The sequence below is a fragment of the Haliotis asinina genome, chromosome 16, assembly GCF_037392515.1.
Source record: "Haliotis asinina isolate JCU_RB_2024 chromosome 16, JCU_Hal_asi_v2, whole genome shotgun sequence".
Classification (NCBI taxonomy): domain Eukaryota; kingdom Metazoa; phylum Mollusca; class Gastropoda; order Lepetellida; family Haliotidae; genus Haliotis; species Haliotis asinina.
The window spans coordinates 19,171,903-19,193,312 of record NC_090295.1 but is presented as its reverse complement, the minus strand read 5'-3'; positions in this window follow the sequence as shown (position 1 = coordinate 19,193,312).

Sequence of the window (21,410 nt, the reverse complement as noted above, 5' to 3'; positions counted from 1 at the left end):
ATTATGGCTCAGCGCAGATCGTTCAGCGCCCATGAAAGAAACAGAGCCATAGCATGGACAAAGGATGGTGAACCCAAAAAAGTGTTCCTTGCTGTCTATAAATGTCTCCTCCTGTCACTCACACACTGAGGGGCAGGTTCGAGGCGACTGGTAGAGTACAGGACACACCTCACCCCGGAAGGCCTAGAAACACATCAAAGGCATATGATCGATATGCTGCGCTTCAAGCCTTTCGGAAACGATTCACAACTGCCAGTGCCAAGTTGCCACAAGTTGCCACATGTTGCACAGGACGTCTGTCTTCCACATGCATTTGGCTGTTGTCTTCGGGAGTTTGAATCTAACATGGTGCTGGTGTGTTTCAAACTAAACCAATATTGAATCAGTTGCTTCAAAGTATGTTTAAACATGTTTAAATTGCCCATAAAGCACACAAAAAGTTACATTTACCTTAGAGTACACATCACCTCACCTTACATTTGCTTATCCAATTTGAGGTATTCCCATATTTTTTTGTTTGTAGTATATAACAGGAATGGTGTATTCATGTGTTTGTAGTTTATAAAATGAATCGTGTATTCATGTACAACAACTCATGTACATAACTCATATGGTAACCGCAGTCAATAACAACATTTCACCGAGCAGAATGTGGAAAGGCGAAGTAACACTCCTAATAACAATGTAGACATGCATCTAAATACCAACGCACAATGTCAGACATCTAACCCACTCATCCAGCACTTGAATCATTTGTGGAAGTACAATATTGTGGCATATGTGTATCTCATTTCTACTCTTGTGATTACTATATACTTTGGTATGGACGTTCCTCCATTTCAGAAATGACGGCTGAGAACGTCGCATATCAACCATTTTCCTGTACTGTGTGTGACTCGTGAAGGTCCGACCTTCAGCAACCCATGCTTGCCATAAAAGGCCACTATGCTTGTCGTAAGAGGTGACTAACGGGATCGGGTGGTCAGGCTCGCTGACTTGGTTGACACGGGTCATTGGTTCCAAATTGCGCAGATCGATGCTGTTGATCACTGGATTGTCTTGTCCGCCGCCATATAGCTCTATTATTGCGGAGTGCGGCATAAAACTAAATTCACTCACTCTTGTATTGTGTAAACATATCCCATTACCAGAGTGTCGCGCATCTCGTTATCACCGGGTCATGATGTGTTATGTTGTTTAACGTTATGGATTTGTTGTTGAGTGTTATCGGTTTGGGGTTTTGAGCTGTGTTGCAGTTTTGCCGTATTCTGACGAACTATTGCTTGGTCGTTGTCGCAATGTCTAATGGGCATCTTCTCATAGAACGATGTCCCGATTCAAACACCGTTACTCCACAGCGTTCCCTTGAACATTTCGTGTGACAATGAACGCACGTCGTAAAATATATGTATGTCGACCCATCTGTTAGATAGGTCTTCCTATTTCAGCAAATGTCTTGTGTTATCACTGAGTTTCATTCGTGTGTTTGCTTCAGCTGTTTCATAGGATATATAGTATCCTTTTGCACTGACGTTTTTTCTTTTATCCAACTGGCCTGACGTTTCTGCTTCCGGACTAAAGTAGCATATTAAAGTATGCTGAGGCAATAGCAAAACAAATATTTTCCATGACATTAGTTTGACCAAAATGAAGTTCCCAAACATATTTCTTTACATCAGAATGTCTGATATCCACACAGCAGTCGTAACACAAAATGTATTCCCTTTGAGCCAAAATCTACCGAGAGCGTTCACCTTGCGCTGTATTTAGGTCGTCTTCAGTAAGACGGAAATATGGACAGCTTCTTAGTGAGGTTACATGTACATGTTTCTTGATTGCGAACATTCGTTTTCTTTAAATGTTACGAGGGAATGTCAATAAAGTTTTGAGCCTTGCATAGAAAAGCACAAAATAATGGTATGAACCACATTTAGTTTTCAACATAGTCGCCTTGTGAGTCAAGACACTTGTTCCATCTTTTCTGCCAGGCGCTGATGCCATCTCTGTAGAAGGCGCCATTTTGGTCCTCAAACCAAGCCTCAGTAGCAGCAATAAGCTCATTATCATCCTGAAATCTAGGACCCTGCAAGTGTTTCTTGAGATTTGGGAACAGGTCTGGAGAGTAGAGGGGATGCGGCAAGATTTCGTACCCGCATTCCTGGACAGCAGCGGCTGCAACGCGAGAGGTGTGTACTGGAGCATTGTCTTGATGTAGAAGACTACCACGTCTGATCTTGCCCCAGCGCTTCTACTTGATTGACTGTCGCACTTGCCTCAACAAGTTAGCGTAATATTCCCCATTCATTGTTCCTCATTTTGGTAAGTAATCTATGTGGATGACGCCTTTGCTATCCCAGAAGACTATCGCCATTACCTTCTGCACTAATCTGGAGGCTTTGAAGTTTTTGGTCCTGGGGGTAGTCACGTGTTTCTATTCCATGGATTCTTGTTTGCTCTCAGGATCATAGTGGTGGATCCAGGTTTCATCACAGGTTACTAGCCTAAAGTGAAAATCTTCTGGATTCTTGTTGTATCTGGTTAGCATGGAGTTGCCTATGGTGACCCTTGTTTGCTTCATTTCATCTGTATAAGCATTCTTGGCACCCATCTTGCGCACACCTTAGACATGACGAGATGTTCATGAAGAATTGTCTCGATGGATCCGTGTGAAATGCCTGTGGTCTCCTCTAACTCGTGGAGTGTGATTCGACGATTTTCCAACACAAGTCTATGCACTCCTGCACTTCCTGACTAGTGCTTGTTGTTGGGCGATCTGGACGGGGATCATCTTCAAGACTCTCTCCACCATGCTTAAATTCATTGACCATTGATGGTAGCAGATGAAGGGGAAGACTTCCCATAAACTGCTGAAAGCCTTTCTTCAATGTTCTTCGACGAGTTTCCTTCAAGAACTAAAAACTTAATTGCTGCTCTATACTCAATTTTATTCATTTTCACTGCCGTGAGGGGGTTTCTTTATGTCAATGTTCAATAACTTCTGAGAGTAGGATACCAAAACTTATATATCACATTAGCTACACCCCAAGGTTTAATGTCGTACCATAGGCTGTGACACCTGGGTATGAAAAATGCTCAAGGCTCAAAACTTATTGACATCCCCTCGTACTTAACCCTTGAGGAAAGATACTCTCTTACATATCATGATTGATTTTGTAAAATAAGAAAAGGCTCATGAAAGCCACAAATATTTCATTTCATAGTTCAGAAAATGGAGAACTTCCTTGTATGTATATTATAGACCGTGTCGCTAAATATGTCCAGAAATACGACCGGCATTCGCATCCGCGTCCCATATTGTAACCCCGTCTTGTAAGGAGTTATGGCCTGATTCAAGTTGTTGCCGCATGTTGCGTACTCAAGTGGCTGTCGCACCCCAGACAAGGCCCTGTCCATCACCGCTCACTGATGTAGGCGTTCCGCACATGGTTCATGCTTACAGCCGCTAAGTTAATAATATATATCTAGATAAAGGGAACGACTTTCCGCTAAGTTTGTAAATTGCACCTGCAGAACGAAACTAAATGGCCTATCTTCACGTAATTACATAGTGTCATTGATGCTTGTGGATGTGGGGAGAACACACAGTTAGTAAATGCCCCTAAAGAACGAGACTATATGGTAAATGTTCATGTAAGTACATGTATATATAGATTATCACGCGAGCGTGTTTTGGAATGGTTAATATCCTGCATTAGGAGTATTGTGTTTCGCGAGCCTTGGCCCACTTTTCTACTGATCACCCATTTGACTGCGTTGCGTCATCTAGTTCCCAGTAAACTTTTATTGTTGTCAACAAATCTTAGGTTCTGTCCGAAAAATACCACAAAACTCGCGTGGAATTTCTGAAACTTTCAATTGACTTTTTAAACAACGAACACTCTCAAATTTTAGCGTGACATGGTGCACCTGGATTCCCATGCATATTACCTGTTTAATTTGCATCGATGTCCGTATATTTCCCTAACGGACACCGTAAATATTCGTTGGCTTTGTCCTGCTGCGAACACTATCATGGAATAGAGAGAGGTAACCACTCTCTTGGCGTTAAGTTAGTAAATGCACCTTGAGAACGAAACTGAATGGTCAATGTCCATGTAATTATAGGGTGTTATCAAACCTCGTAGAATCAGGACCTCTGCCTTTCCCCTAAGTTAGTAAATGCACATAAGACCGAGACTAATGGTAATTGTCCATGTAATAACATGTCAATGTGCGCGGACAACATGTTGTTGTCAAACCTACAAGGTAAAGGGGACTACTCTCTTGATGATATGTTAGTAAATGCACCTACAAAAGGAAACTAAATTGTCAGTGTTCATGTAAGAATACAGTGTTATCAAACCTAGTACGTACAGAGACCACTGTCTGGCCGCTAAGTTAGTTAATGCAATTACTAAGCGAGATTAAACAGTCCATGTGCGCGGTCAACATGTTGTTGTCAAACCTACAAGGTAAAGAGGACCACTCTCTTGATGATATGTTAGTAAATGCACCTACAAAAGGAAACTAAATTGTCAATGTTCATGTAAGAATACAGTGTTATCAAACCTAGTACGTACAGAGACCACTGTCTGGCCGCTAAGTTAGTTAATGCAATTACTAAGTGAGATTAAACAGTCCATGTGCGCGGACAAACATGTTGTTGTCAAACCTACAAGGTGAAGAGGACCACTCTCTTGATGATATGTTAGTAAATGCACCTACAAAAGGAAACTAAATTGTCAATGTTCATGTAAGAATACAGTGTTATCAAACCTAGTACGTACAGAGTTAATGCAATTACTAAGTGAGATCAAACAGTCAATGTGCGTGGACTTACATGTTGTTGTCAAATCTTGAGGATATAGGGATTGACTGTCTTTCGGCTACGTTCCTAAATGCACCAGTCTTACAGAGCGAGACTAAATGAGTTATAGTTCGTGTAATTATATGTGTAAGGTTGTTAAACCTTGTAGACATAAGGGACTATCTTTCCGCTTCATTAATCACACCTGGTATCATCATCACCATCATCATCATCATCATTATCATCATCACCACCACCACCATCATCATCATCATCATCATCATCATCATCATCATCATCATCGTCATCATCATTATCATAATCATCATCAACTTAGAACTTATATGACGCACGAATCCAGTCTATAAATGATCAAAAACGCTCTAAGATGATGCACATCGCATGCATCAGCAATGTTCACTCGTTCTAGGCGTATGCATTTGAGAAGATGTGGGTCTTGAGATGGGTTTTCAATGTGCCCAAGTTATTTATAAGTCTCAATTTTAATGGCAGATCATTCCAGAGCCGTGGGGCTGCTCTGGCGAAGGATCGTTCTCTATAGGTAGTGGTCCTTGCGTGCGGAACACACAGCATCCCTTGTCCCATGCGTCTTAGAGACCTCGTGGGCTTGTACTCCTGGAGTAGCTCCTGGAGATATACGAGGGCTAGGCCTGTCTTTATACGTGATCCTGTCCTCCACCTTCAAGACTGGAGAAATGTGGCTGTCTTTTTCACAATTCTGGCGTTAGAGCTTTGCTATTAGTTGCTTTGGTAGTCCAATCAGAAGAGCATTGCAGTAGTCTAAATGCGACTCAACAGTTACTAAACAAGATATGTTACGTCTTTATATTTATAAAGCGTAGTATTTGGGCAATGTTTCGGATGTTAAAATGTGCATGGTAGCATACTCTGTTTACATGGGACTCAGTATTCATAGATAATTCAAATATATATCCCAGACTCCGTGCTCCTTTGCTTGGTGCGATGATGCAGCCTCCAATTTCAAAGTTGGGCAGAACAATTTTGCCTCTTGTTGACTTTGAGGAGAGAATTAGCAGTACCGTCTTCTCACTGTTGAGCTTAAGAAAGTTTAAGGTCATCCAATCCTTGATGTCACTGATGTAGTTCATAAAACGAAGACAAGTATCCTCCAATAATGTTCTATTGGAGGGTTTGAAGGCCAGAACAGCTGCGTGTCGTCAGCGTAGAGACTAAACGCGTTATTATTGTCGCAAGCAATGTCCCTGATGTGATGTGTAGATAGTGAACAACACTGATCCCAGTACAGAACCCTGTGAAACTCCATACTTAAGGCTAAATTTCTCTGACATTTCTCCATTGAATATCAGACCCTGAATTTTCTTTCGTCCAGACAAATAGGACTCATGCCAGAAATACGCTTTACCTATATCTCTGTTGAGAAGAATGGACTGGTGAATTGTGTCAAAAGCGGCTACACAAACACTTCCGCAAAAGCAGAATCAGTTGCCTGCAGCAATTAACTCATACAAACGCACAAGAGCCCTTTCCGTGTTGTGATGATATAGGTATGCAGGTTGCAAACCTTTCTGCTTTCAAAGATCATGGAACATTGACGCTACAACTCTCTCCATGACCTTAGCAGCAAAGGGCAAGTTTGAGACTGGTCAATAATTCTTTCGGTTGTTTGAATCCAAGTTAGGTTTCTTTATCACTGGTGTTAGAGATGTTAACTTCAAGGAGTTTTGAACACAAGCTTGACAGAATGAAGCATTGCTCATTCTAGTTATTGTTGGTACTGTTTTATCCAGACACTCCTTTAACAACTAAGTCGACAAGTCGCCATAGGGTCTAGTGAACATTGTTTTGTAGGACCCATCACAATCTCCTGTCTCACGTCGATCTGGTAGGAAACAGGACAGCTCCGGAATATCTGCCATATCCATGTCGGCCTCCTCATGAGCTGTGAAAGAGGTTTTGTGATCGTCTGCAAACCTGTGAGTTATGATAAATTTTTCTCAATCTTTTCTGTGAAGAATAATGAGAATGGTTCAGCGATAACATCTTCAGGAAGATTGTCAGGTAAGGCTTGAGACTTTGTCTTGTACAGTAGACTGTGAGAGATGTTGAATATTTCCTTCTGGTCTTTTGCAGTTTCCACGATCTCAGTGAAACATTTCCTCTTCGCCTGCTCAACCAGTGCATTCACCTTATTCCGTGCTTCAGAGGGCATCTGCTTATTTACAGCGAACCCACTACGTCGCATATTTGTTTCAAGTTTGTGCCGTTCTCTTTTTGCTGCTCGGATGCTGTCGTTGCACCATGTCTTTCTCGTCGGTGTACAATGTCTACCTCGTTGTTGCACCATGTCTTTCTCGTCGGTGTACAATGTCTACCTCGTCGTTGCACCATGTCAATCTGGTCGGTGTACAATGTCTACCTCGTCGTTGCACCATGTCTTTCTCGTCGGTGTACAATGTCTACCTCGTCGTTGCACCATGTCTTTCTCGTCGGTGTACAATGTCTACCTCGTCGTTGCACCATGTCAGTCTGGTCGGTGTACAATGTCTACCTCGTCGTTGCACCATGTCTTTCTCGTCGGTGTACAATGTCTACCTCGTCGTTGCACCATGTCTTTCTCGTCGGTGTACAATGTCTACCTCGTCGTTGCACCATGTCTTTCTCGTCGGTGTACAATGTCTACCTCGTCGTTGCACCATGTCTTTCTCGTCGGTGTACAATGTCTACCTCGTCGTTGCACCATGTCAGTCTGGTCGGTGTACAATGTCTACCTCGTCGTTGCACCATGTCTTTCACGTCGTTGTACAATGTCTACCTCGTCGTTGCACCATGTCTTTCTCGTCGGTGTACAATGTCTACCTCGTCGTTGCACCATGTCTTTCTCGTCGGTGTACAATGTCTACCTCGTCGTTGCACCATGTCAGTCTGGTCGGTGTACAATGTCTACCTCGTCGTTGCACCATGTCTTTCTCGTCGATGTACAATGTCTACCTCGTCGTTGCACCATGTCTTTCTCGTTGGTGTACAATGTCTACCTCGTCGTTGCACCATGTCAGTCTCGTCGGTGTACAATGTCTTTCTCGTCGTTGTACAATGTCTACCTCGTCGTTGCACCATCTCTCTCCCTTCTCTGTGCAATGTCTTTCTCGTCGTTACCAGTGTTTTGAACCAGAAAATCTTTCAGCTCAGTTTTGAACTGCACCATGCAAAGGTTGGTGTTTTCAGCCTGCATGTTAAAGTCACCACGTGCATATAGTAACAGTTTACATCAAGGCTCCTATAAATGAAGAAAAGTCTTTGAGAAAACCTGCCAGGGGGTCTGTATAGACATGGCAGTATCATATTTCGGTTTGATAGAAATATGCTCAAAAGATGAGAAGCTACTACCTGTGTGAAGTTGAATGTTGGTGGGTGGGTTCTGTTTTTTGCACATTACGTAACTCCTCTGATGTATATACCAGCATTGTTAACTGCATAGTGCATGACAAGCTGATTACATTTATCTGCATGGTCTAGTGAAAGGGACTCTATCGTCCTCTTGTTTGCCAACAAGCTGGGACACGCTGTTTTGCATTCCATATATCACAAATATCAGCAAATTATATCCTAAAATATCAGAACTACAAAAAGAATGATGTCACGGCTCCTTTTTCTGGTACTTGATACAATATTTACACCTCTAGTCACAAGTGTTATTGAGAAAATGCAGAGTTCTCAGAAGTACAACCAGCACAGAGCACACTCATGTAAAGATGAAAAAGTAGACAGGGAACCACTCTCTTTCCGCTGTGTTACTGAACACAGCTACGAAACTAAATGATCAGTCTTTATGTGATTATATAGTGTTAACAAACCCGCATGTAATAGATACAGTGACTCCCTTTGTCTCTAAGTTAGTAAATGCAGCAAGGGAGAGACTAATTGTCAATCTTCGTGTAATTATGTGCTGTTATCAAACCTAGTAGATAAAGGGAACCGCTCCTTTGCTGGAATAATGCTTTGCGCAGCGCAGGTTAAAAACAAATACTGAAAAAATACCTCAACAAACATGGTTTGTGGACAACAATTAACAATATAAGTGATGTCAAACTAAAAGTACTTTATGGTTCAACTTCTTTATTATACAAGGTCACAACGTTTGGAGACAGTTTCTTCTACAGGTGAGGTGAGGATAAAACTAAAGGGTCGTGGTATATATACACATAACAGTAGACCGATAACAATGGGGGTAACAAGATATACAGGTTTGTATTGATTGATGTACAGGCTCCGATTGATTGATGTACAGGTTTCAACTTGTGTACAGGCTTCAACTGCTTGGTGTGCAGGCTTGTGTTGATTATGTTAACGAGTTACAGGTAAAGATGTTTGGATAAAGATTAGTTACTGAGGATAAGGTGGTTCCATGCATTGGGTAAGTAAACACCTCCGTCTCTGTTGATTGAGGGATTGTTCCGCTTGATTGCAATGGCTTCTAGACGGAGGTGACGTCAGTGTCAAAGGAATATGTCCTTATCTTGATGAATAGTACACATAAGATGTTCATGCTCTGTGCTCGTTTAGTGTGACATTGCAATAAAATGGCATTAAAAGCATTTTAATTGATATACAGTAGACTCGCCTGGCAAACCAGAATGTAAGTTTGAAAATGAGTCTCGAAAATAATTTAGAACTTAAGGGTTGTAAGGAGACATGTTATAGTTTGCACAGTCGTTAATGTTGCTTTAATTATCTTGATTATTATTTATTTAGTCATCAACTTTAGAAAAATACTTTCTGTTACCGGACCTATGTCACTACTCTATTTCTTGATATTTCTAACTCTTAAAAAATCCCAAGCAGAGTCGTGGTTATCTCGCTGTGCCGTGTAATGTCGAGAATGTTTACATTTGGTTTCGAATGGTGCTATTCATCCATAGTGTATCGTGTTGTCTAATATTTAAACTTGGAAAGGCATGTGTCTGGTACGGATGTTCGTCAGTAATGCGGTTATTTTAGTGATACTATTCCAAATAGTGCCCGAAAATGCAGTTTCGGGTGATCCTGGCACAGACAGATATATCAGCTGAACTGCTTCATTTTTCATATCATCATAAAAATCGCCTGCGATAATAGGACATACATGTATTCATATCAGTAGCATTGCCAACAGAATAGTCACTTAAACTAACCCTATGTTTCCTGAAAGATATGTTTGGATATGGTACATGAGGAAGATATAGCATTGTTATGTATGTGACTATGTAACCATGTTCCACTTTGGCATTTAGCATCATATGGGTCTAGCATGTTGAGATGAACAATCTTAAACTCATCTGGCAATGCACGGGGGTAAATGTCACCGAGGTAAAATAATGCAAGAAAAAGAAGAAACGATATATGCATTTTGTATTGACAATGCCTCAAAATAGCTAGTGTAACCTGCAAAACGAAAATAAGTAGATACGCAGCTCTAACATATCAACCATAAACCTGTACTTTTATTACATCAAACACCATCAAGGATGCTGTTACAAATAGAAATACCGTTCACTGAAATCCATCAGGAACACTTTAGCTACACATTCACCAATACTTCTTGTATACTGGATTTGGTCCATGCTAGGGACCATGGGGATTTACAGTACATTTGGCAGCGTGGTGTCGCGTGCTTTTGTTTTGTTTTGTTAATAAGAGGAACAAAATTTGAAAAAAGGAACATAAAAAACATAAAGTGCTTTGGCCTGAGATGTTCCATCAGAAGCGGTTGTGGAATATGTTGGTCCCAGGGCTAGGTCGTAATTTTTTTTAAAGTCGTCCTGGGATAGGATGACACGTTGTATGATTACATTTAGTTATGCCAAAAGTGGAAACATGCTTTTTCTTGACTGGGCCATCGTTACATCAACTGATCTTGTTACCATCATACACGCGGTTGTTGTTTGTAACGATAGGGTGAACATGCACAATTGTGTGGGGATTAAAGGCCGTACTTTAATGTTTGGATGGCACTTCACTGTCCAATACCTGGTGAGTCATTTCGCATTTTCAACAAATTTAAGAATACTGTTAAAATATTTGCCATGATGAAACATTGAGCATACAGCATTCATCCGGCAAATCAATAGCAAATACCATCAACCTTCAAAAGCAACGATGGACGGATAAAGGAAACAAACTGTATATATATGTTCTGTATTGTGAGACAGTGATTCAGGTTCAGTTAACATAAATTCAAATGATATCGAACGATATCATAAGAAGTTGATTATCGTGTTATGTTTCAAAATGATAGTACTATGAAATGATGTGACAGAAATTGTATCATGTATTATATAACTTGACATAGTGTACACTATAGAATACGCCTTCATGTGCGCCTTTTTCTAAATCGATTGGAAATATAAACAGCAGAAAAGGTGAAAGAAATGCAAGGACCAAAGGAACACCTTCTTTGTTTGTATGAAGCGATAACCTTCTTATCATAAAATCAACTTTATAATCAACCAAAAGATCAAAGACAAATATCTCTGCACTATGCAAGAGCAAGCATTTTGTTTTTCTTAGTTACGGAAGAGTGAACTAATTATCATGAATTTTGAAAATAGTACAGAACAAACTGGGATCAAAGGCAAATATTTCTGTGTGATGAAACAGCAGTCATTTTGTCAAAATATTTTTATATCGTGCTATCTCGTTATTGTTTCTGTTTTGTGACACAGTAACCCATTTATCACTAATTCAATGTTACTGAACTGAATGAGATCAAAGACAAATGACACGTAACATGAAACAGCATTGCTTTGTCATAACGCTCATACATTCCTATTGGGCGCATGAGAAAACAAAAGGCAAAACTAACTCATAAACCCTGGTAACATCAAAATAATTCTTACTATTAATAAAAACATGTTCGTGAAACATCAATGGTTTTGCTGTGACACCTTAAGTCGATCTTTTATGTTGACTGATGTCATGGGTTCTGAGTAGTGCAACTTCATATTGATTTGCAGGACATTGTCGTCTTTGGTTTTGATGAATGCTTATGTTCCGGACGTCATTTGTTCCTCTTGTTGACCATGGTCCCGTGCGCAGTCCATGCCCCGCCATCGTCATCGTAAACCAGGAGTGAGTGAGTGAGTTAACATTTAACGTCACATCGGCAATATTGCAGCCATATCGTGACGAGAACAATATAAGTTATAGTAATGTTAGGATGAAAAAAGAGAAAAAGTAAAACCTGTCAGCGAAGGACAGTAAAAACACTAGAGTATCACAGAACATAAAACTAGCATTGAAAGTTAAAACAATGGAATTAAAGAAGACAATACAACATAAAACCGGGGCTATAGATCGCCAACAACTGAGGGTAGATCACCATACTAAGGTCCATGGGGACTTACATTACTTCTGCTACCTGCATGAACCCTAGCTGGATTTACACCATCCCCTCAGCTATTGGCGATAATCCTGAAACTTAGCCATTACTTAAAAGAACAAATATTCTACGATTAAAAACTTGTAGTAGATTTAAATTGACTATGAGTGTATTGGACTTACGTACCCTCTCAGGAGGACAATAATTTTACAATACTTCAACCCCCTTTGAGGGTACAGCCAGTAACAATCTAAGTTACTAATTTAAACTACCTATCATTAAAATACAACTATCTACAGAACATATCAATTACAATTCAATAAGAAAATCAATTTCTTTTAAAAATCCAAGAATTAAATGAGTACTAACTGTGCTAAAAAGATCCTTCATTGTTTTGACATTGAAATAGTTATCCCTTATGATGGAGAATTCAACACAGTCAAGCAGGATATGCTTGACCGTGGTTCTCTCATCACAAGAGATGCAAAACGGAGGATCATCGCCTTTCAGTAAATAACTGTGGGTGTAGCGCGTATGGCCAATGCGACATCGTCGCATAATGACCTCTTCAAATCTGGACTGACAACCCAAGTGGGTGTAACCAATATAAGGTTTTATGGCATGTAATTTATTTATTCCCACTTGGGTGTCCCACTTCTTTTGCATCAGATCACGAATGTACGTTCTAATGCTAGCTTTATAGTCACTGTATGGAATAAGAAGTGGTGTCACAGATTTGTTGAGTGCAGCCTTAGCAGCAAGATCGGCCATTGCATTCCCAGAAATACCTACATGGCTGGGTAACCAACAAAAGACGATGTCGCACTGGCCAGTTGCAAGATCATTATACAATTCAATTATGTCAAGTAAAAGTGGATGTTTACAAGACAAATTTTTAATAGCCTGAAGGCAAGAAAGAGAGTCAGAAAAAATTATATACTGTACATGATTAGGATGTCTTTGAATATATTGAAGAGCAGTTAATATTGCGTTTGCTTCTGCAGTGAAAATGGAGCTGTTATCAGGTAATCGAGAAGATATTGTCCTGGATCCAATGACAGTGGCACAAGCAACTGTGCCACCATCCTTGGACCCATCTGTAAATAAGGATTTGTGTGTACTATAATTATTTTTTAATTGCATAAACTCTTGTTTATATTGTAATTCGTTTGTGTCTGATTTTTTTAACTTTGTTAATGTGAGGTCAACTTGTGGCCTCACTAATTGCCAAGGAGGAGAAGAAAGAAGACGAGAAGGCGCTATACTTTTCAGCTCAATGCCGGCAGCAGAAATGAATGGTTTAATTCTGTGCCCAAGAGGCGGAACAAGAGAAGGCTTTTTGTTGTATAAATGCTCATAAAGAGGATCGAAAACACAGTTAAAAGCAGGGTTGGATTCGTTAGAGTATAGTTTTGTAATATATTGTAAAGCTAATTTGAGACGGCGCTGTGTAAGAGATGGTTCATCGGCTTCGACATAGAGACTGTCAATAGGAGAAGTTCGGAACGACCCAAGACAAAGTCTCAGACCTTGGTGGTGGATAGAATCAAGGAGTTTTAGATTGCTTTTACAGGCTCCACCATAAATGATGGAGCCATAATCAAGCTTCGAACGGACAAGTGAACGGTATAGGTGCAGGAGCGTAGCTTGATCCCCTCCCCATTTTGAGTTTGACACAACTTTCAATAGATCAAGTGCCTTCAGGCATTTAGTTTTCAAGGATTTGATATGCGGAAGAAAAGTTAAATGAGAGTCGAAAATCAAACCTAAGAACTTGGCCTCCTTAACGACTTTGATAGGAGTGCCATTTAAAAATAATTCTGGGTGCTTATGTGGTTTATATTTACGGCAGAAATGGATGCAATTAGTTTTTGTCTTAGAAAATTTAAAACCATTCTCAAGACACCATTTATTTATTTTGTTTAAACACAATTGCATTTGCCGTTCAATAGTATGCATATTCTTACCGCGACAGGAAATATTAAAATCATCCACGAAAAGTGATCCATCTATTGAATCGTTTAAAACCTTGGATAAACTGTTGATCTTGATACTAAATAAGGTCACAGACAAAATGCTGCCTTGCGGAACACCCTGATCTTGATTATAATGATCAGACAGGGTAGAACCTACTCGGACTTGAAATTGCCTGCCTTGTAAAAACTGCGATATAAAAAGAGGTAAACGACCCCTTAAACCGAAACCATGTAAATCCTTTAAAATGCCATGCTTCCAGGTGGTATCGTATGCTTTCTCGAGATCAAAAAAGATCGATACAGCATGTTGCTTATTGATAAATGCATTTTTTACAAAGGATTCTAAACGTACCAAATGATCAATGGTACTGCGATTCTTCCTGAAACCACACTGAATATTTGTGATAAGGTTGTTAGTTTCAAGAAACCATGTTAATCGATTGTTTACCATACGCTCCATGGTTTTACAGACACAACTCGTTAAAGAAATTGGTCTGTAATTCGACGGATCAGTATGATCCCGGCCAGGTTTTGGAATAGGAACTACAATAGCATTACGCCAAGAAGACGGGAAATTTCCTGAAGTCCATATTGAATCAAAAATATTTAGCATTGTTTCCAAACATGATTTGGGCAAATGTTTCAGGAGCTGATAGTGAATACCATCAGCACCTGACGCTGTATCATGAGCTTGCTCAAGGGCAGTGTATAGCTCATGTAATGAAAATAATTCATTATAGTCTTCGCCATTGTCTGAAGTAAAATTTATTCTCTTCTTCTCCTGCTGTTTCTGGTAGTGTTGAAATTCAGGTACGTAATTGGACGAAGAAGAATGTTTGGCGAGAGTTTCACCAAGCTTGTTGGCAATATCAGATTTATCAGTTAATAACCGGTCACCATCCTTCAGATGATGAACGGTAGATCTGGAACCTTTGCCCTTAATTCTTTGTATCATATTCCACACCTTAGACATAGGTGTACGGGAATTAATTTTGGAAACGTAGTTCCTCCATGACAGACGCTTACTCTGTTTAAAAGTGCGTCGAGCCTTGGCATTTAAAATTTTTACTCTATCTAAATTATGTACTGTAGGGTGGCGGCGAAAATATTTTTCCGCTTTCCTCCTACTCTTTCTGGCCTGTTTACAGTCATTAGTAAACCATGGTTTGCGAACATGTGGAATTGCAGAGGACTTGGGGATAGTTTGGTCAGCAATGTTATTGATTATATCTGAAAACAGCTGTATAGGATCTTCGCTGTTTACAAAAACATCAGGTTTTAAATGATCAATACAAAGTGTTTTATATAAGGACCAGTCAGCCTTCTTGAAGTTCCGTCTGGATAAGGGTGGATCATCTCCAGGGATAATGCCTTTAAGAATAGTTGGGAAATGATCACTCCCACACAGGTCATCATGCACCTCCCATTCGAATTCATTACACAAATTTGAGTCGGCAAATGATATATCCAGGGAAGAATACGTTCCCGTAGCTGGATGTAGGTAAGTAGCTGAATCGTCATTGAAAATACATAAGTTATTATCGGATATGAAATCCTCGATGATTTTACCCTTAGTATTTGTGTTGACACTTCCCCAAAGTGGATTGTGTCCGTTAAGATCGCCCATGATTAAACATGGCTTCGGGAGTTGATCATATAGATTTTGAAGATCCGATTTATGAATATTTGAAGAGGGCGGTATGTACAAACTGCACAATGTCAGCGCCATGTGCAAAGTAATACGAACAGCTACAGCTTGCAATTGTGTATTTAGAGCGACAGGGCTATGGATGACGTTGTGATGTACTAAAATAGAAGCACCTCCAGTTGCACGATCCCCCTGAGGAGAAAAAGAATGGTAAGCATCATACTGTCTCAATTTAAAATTATCTGTATCTTTAAGATATGTCTCTTGGATACAGAATGCCGACGGTTGTTGATCTTGTACGAGTAACTGTAACTCGTTAAAGTTATTTTTAATCCCTCTGCAGTTCCATTGAATTATATTGGCCAGCTGAGTCATGGTGGCTCAATTGGCGATCTTTCGCGAGAACGTGACGGGGGTAAGCACCTCCGCTCGTCCTGTGAGTACGGGGTCACCTCCATGTCTAGAGGCCCAAAAGTATTTTGTAGAGGAACAACATGTGTTTCTTTCCTATTTAATTTTTTACCTTTCTGCTTTTTCACTGGAATAGTGGGTGGTTGTGATGTGGCTAGTGGCGAAGCAGTCAATTGTGATGACTCAGACTGAATTTCTGTCTGAGACTCAGACGTTGTTTGAGTGACTGGGGCAGTAGATTCTTTCGGTTCAGAAGCAGGTTTGTTAGATGAAAACACAGGTTTTTCTGATTTGACCCAGGTCAAGTCAGTTTGACATGCAGCTGAGGACATTGCTACAGAACGGGTAACTGCAGCAGAATATGTTATATTTGATGGGGTTGAGGACTGAGTGGTGAAAAGTTTTTTGGCTTCAAAATAAGAGAGATTTTTTTCACATTTTATTTTCATTATCTTCGATTCCCTTTGATATATAGGGCATGACCTTGAAGAAGCAGCATGAGTCTCTTTGCAGTTAACACACTTGAGATCATTTTCGCAACCTGTGCCATCATGAGGACCGCCACAGCGATAACATACTGCAGGATTACGACATGAGTAAGTCCCATGACCAAACTGTTGACATTTATAACACCGGAGTGGATTGGGGACATACACATCCACCCCGATGTTAAGATATCCTGCCTTAATGGACTGTGGTAAAGAAGGTCTGGCAAATGTTAGGAGATATGTATTTGTTTTAGTTACAATTCCATCCTTTTTAATGGTGAAACGTTTCACTGCTGTAACCCCCTGATCTTCAAGCTCAGCTGCAATATCCTCTTCACTCATATCATACAGACAGCGTGCCCTGTCACGTATGATACCACGGCAAGAATTAAGAGTTTTGTGCACGGACACAGCAACCTCTATATTGGCAAATGTTTTAACAGACATAAGATTTAGAGATTGCTGTCTCCGTGCGCACTCAACTAGCAGTGAACCATTACGGAGACGGGTGACATTTTTCACCTCCCCACAGATCCCATAGATAGCTTTTGATACGGCAAATGGGTTGAGTTTGATAGGCATAAAATCAGTTGCTTCGATCACTAGATATCTAGCCCAGGAATCAGTAGTTGAATTAGTGTCGGATGGAGGATCTAGTTCGTCCAGACGTCGCTTTTTGTCATGTCGAGTTGAACCAGCTTGTTGGAAAGTCATGGCGAAAGGAAAATCATTCACCATCCCTGCTCCCCACCCACCCTGGAGTGTCAACAAGGACGGTGTCTATTAGCAACGGGTATCCAAGATGCTGACACCAGGGATACAGGGATGGTATACTCCAGCGAATATGACACGAATAGCTGTATTTGTCTACCAATTCAATGCCAGACTGGTTCGGCCCTAGACAAGAAATTAGAGACATACATCATTCGGAGGTCAACATCACTAGATTGGCCCATGAGCCACCGCCTTCTGGCATAGGACTCTAGGCAAATTATTATAGTATAGAGTATGATAATAACATACGCTCATTGTCACAAATGTACAAACATGCACAATAATTGTTGAGGAAGTTTGTCCATGCACAGGGCATGGCGTGACCAGCCGATTGATAGAACCGGGCCAGTTCTACCACCCGTCTAGGTGAAGTCAGGGCCAAAGTGGTGTGTTGAGTAACAGGAACGTGGTTCGAGGCCCCCATTACCCTCAACCACCAGGATCCCTTCCTCCACCGACACAGGGACGCAACCCACGGCTAACGGATTGGTGGACCAAATATGCCCCCGGATCCACACGGGGGGTTGGCGAGCACTTAGCGTTACCCAGCACCCACCACGAGGAGGTGGCTCGCCATGGGTGCCGTAAACCAGGAAGCAGTTTCCAAGGGTACGTAGGCTAGGCTTCTGACTAATGAAGGCTCTTTTTTAACGGTAAGATGAAAACCTAAAATGGTGGCCATGGCTTTGCATCTGAGTAAGAAGTCCAACCTGTTCCAACATCAGACCATGCCAGGCCCAAAACACTCTGATCAGTGTTTTCGTCCTGAAAATATTGAACAACTCATATCACAACATTGTTTCATTGACCGTACTGACCCTTTTCGTGGATTTCTTTTCTACCAATGTCAGATGTTTCAATAAATGAGGTACGTAAGTCCCAAAACATTTGCAAGTACATTTAGACTTTCCACCTTTTCTAAACGTAGAATATGTGTATTTTTATTTATGGCCAGATATGTCTAAATTTGCTAACAACTTGAGGGATGATGTAAATCCAGCTGGGGCCCGTGCACGTAATGAATGTACTGTAAGTGCACATGGTCCCTAGCATGGTGATCTACCTTCAGTTGTTGGTAATCCATAGCCCATTTTTTATACTGTCTTGTTTGAGTTTGCAATCCACTTTTAGAGACAGAGATGCTAGTTTTACTTCTCAAATAATGTGATAGTCTAGGTTTTCTTTACTGTCCTTTGTCGACAGGTTTTTGTAATTTACATGTATTTATGGTGAATTTAAAATTTGTTTTAGTCACGATATGGCTGAAATATTGCCGACGTGACTATAAATTTTATCTCACACACTTGAATGAATGAATGAATGAATAAATGAATGAATGAATGATCACTCTGATGTGAAAAAATATCCAGATACCTTCTGAACGTAAAGGCACTCGTCAGTATTGAATTTCATGGAAATGTATAACATCATTCTATGACCTTGAACACTCCATACGTCCATTTTTACGTTATCAAATCACCAGTACATCATTATTCAGTGGGGTATCAATATTTATCTCGAGAATTTAAAGGTCACATGCAACGTAAAACACAACTTTGCAGATTCTGGTACCTTTCGGCGTGCACTTACCGAAACAAATCCTAAAAAATGCCAATTCAACCTATAAAGTTGAAAAAAACGCGATGAAAAAAAAGCCCGCGAAATCGGAGTTCAAACGTTTCACTAAATTCCCCCCAGCGCTGGGGGGAAAACTGGTTTCAACAGCTGTGCTGCGCTGCGTCCATAACGCATGCGCAGTGAATAGTTTCGCGGAGCTTGGAACAGTATGCATGCCCAGGGTCTAAGGTCGTGAGCAGTAGTCTAATCTTGGTTGTGTACACAAACAAGTAAATAATCTACTCGTTACGCAAAACAGCTTGTTGATTGTGGTAAGCAGTCTCTGTCACAGAGAAAGCTCAGTGTCTGGTTTATTTACACCTATATGTCTTTCTGCCTGTCTGCTAAAGACAACATGCAATACACAGCTTCAATCATTGACCACGTGCAAGTTGATTTATGACTCGTGCACCCGAGTCCCGTGTCTGCCACATTATGTAATTAGGCACGTGTGATACACATGACATGTTTTTATGTCTGTGGGGTGCAAACAAACTACATTCATTTTTTTCGGATGACTGGATCTGACGGAAACTGGTGCAAACTCTTGTCAGTTTCAAGTCCTGCTTTGTACTTGACGAATGACAGATTCCAGCCATGCTGTAGTTTACCATTTCTACTGACATGTTTTTTTTATTGGATCGAGCGCAAATTCAGAGAACATGTATTTTCCAAACCCAACATCTCTATATACATTCTTCATGGATAACGACTTCTTTTCGTGTATATGATTTTGTTTGACAACAGTTTATGAATCCATACTGAAACGACGCATCAAGTACACAAAAAGAAGTTGTTATCTGCAAAGGTTCTTACTTTCTTGTGACTGGCTATACTTCTAAAATGCCCATCAAACAGATCATCTTTCTGTACACACAATGAACCCTCAGCATATCAGCAAATGAAACAGCCAATCGGAAGCCGTCGTTACACTTGAGTGCATATCCACCCGCTATGACTGGGTTCGGTCTCCCGAGGGCTTCGTTTCGGGGGAAGTAAGCCCAAGTACAAAATATTGCACTTTTGAATCGCGATTGTACGCTTATAATTTTGTTTATTTGTTTTTTTTAAGCAGCAATGTATATTATATGTCATGAATAAGTGATAATTGTGTTTTAATTAGGTTTGATTTTTTGGTTGCATGTGACCTTTAAGTTTAAAAAGGGTATATTGTTGTGGAAATGAATCTGATGTTCGCGTTTCCACAATAAGTTATAAGTCTGTGAAAAAAATTAAATGTTTCTCTTGCACATTCTTTTCAAAAGTGACGAGGGCGGTAGGGCTTTAATTTTTGATAGAAAAAATGTGACGAGGGAGGAACACAGTTTTATTTTTTCTTTCTCAAAAATACAACTTGGCAATTTTAGCATGTGTTAATGAGATGTAAATTCAGTTACACTCGTTCTTACAGACATCCATTCTTATAGTGCACAGTGTATCTTCCTGGTGTTCATATCAGCAACTCATTCATATTAAAGACGTCACTTTACTGAGCGGTAGATGACTTTAGATACGTCGGGTTTACGCGAAGTGAGAATCCTGTCAGGAAGAATAGCATTATCGGGTAAGTGTTTCTTGGTGTCTCATATATTAATCATTTTAACACGTGCCTGTCATGAACAGCATGGGTGTCTTGCCACAATGTTAGTAAATGTACCAGCAGAACAAGAACAATGTATTGCCTTATGCCATTAAAAAGTAGGGGGCAATCGATTTTGGCGAGCATACCAACGGCAAATGCCAAAGCAGATGACACATTTCCAAGGGAATGGAATAAAGTTTCATTTTAAAAGTCACATTTTCCCTTGATTTCTTTTCATCATCCGTTTCCTGCTTGGCTTCATCATTTGTATTTTACTTGCTGGAAAATTACTAAGCGCTGTTTTCAACAAAACTACTGAAGGCGAATCATAGTATACCGATTTGTGGGGCAACAGTTATTTCATTTAACAGTGTTACTGAAATCAATGTCGAAACGTCATATCCTGTGCATGATGAAAGTAAAACGTTTTTGCTCCTTGCCCAGCTTCTAAGGTGACTATAGACACTAACAATAAATTTCAGGAAACGCCAACTTGCAAGGAAGCGAAATTTTACAGAACATTGCAAAAAGGTAATAAAGAGGCATATGGTATTTCACAAATGGTCAAATATTTCCACGATTCATATAGCAACTTTATTATATTTTTGGTTTTAGGAACTATTATTATTAATGATAGATATAAGAAGAACATGTTTGTTTGTTTTGTGTTTGTTTGTTTTTGCAGCGTAAGAGAATGGCCACATCGATACCGGATACCGGACATACGATTGCCTCCATAGTCATTTAAGA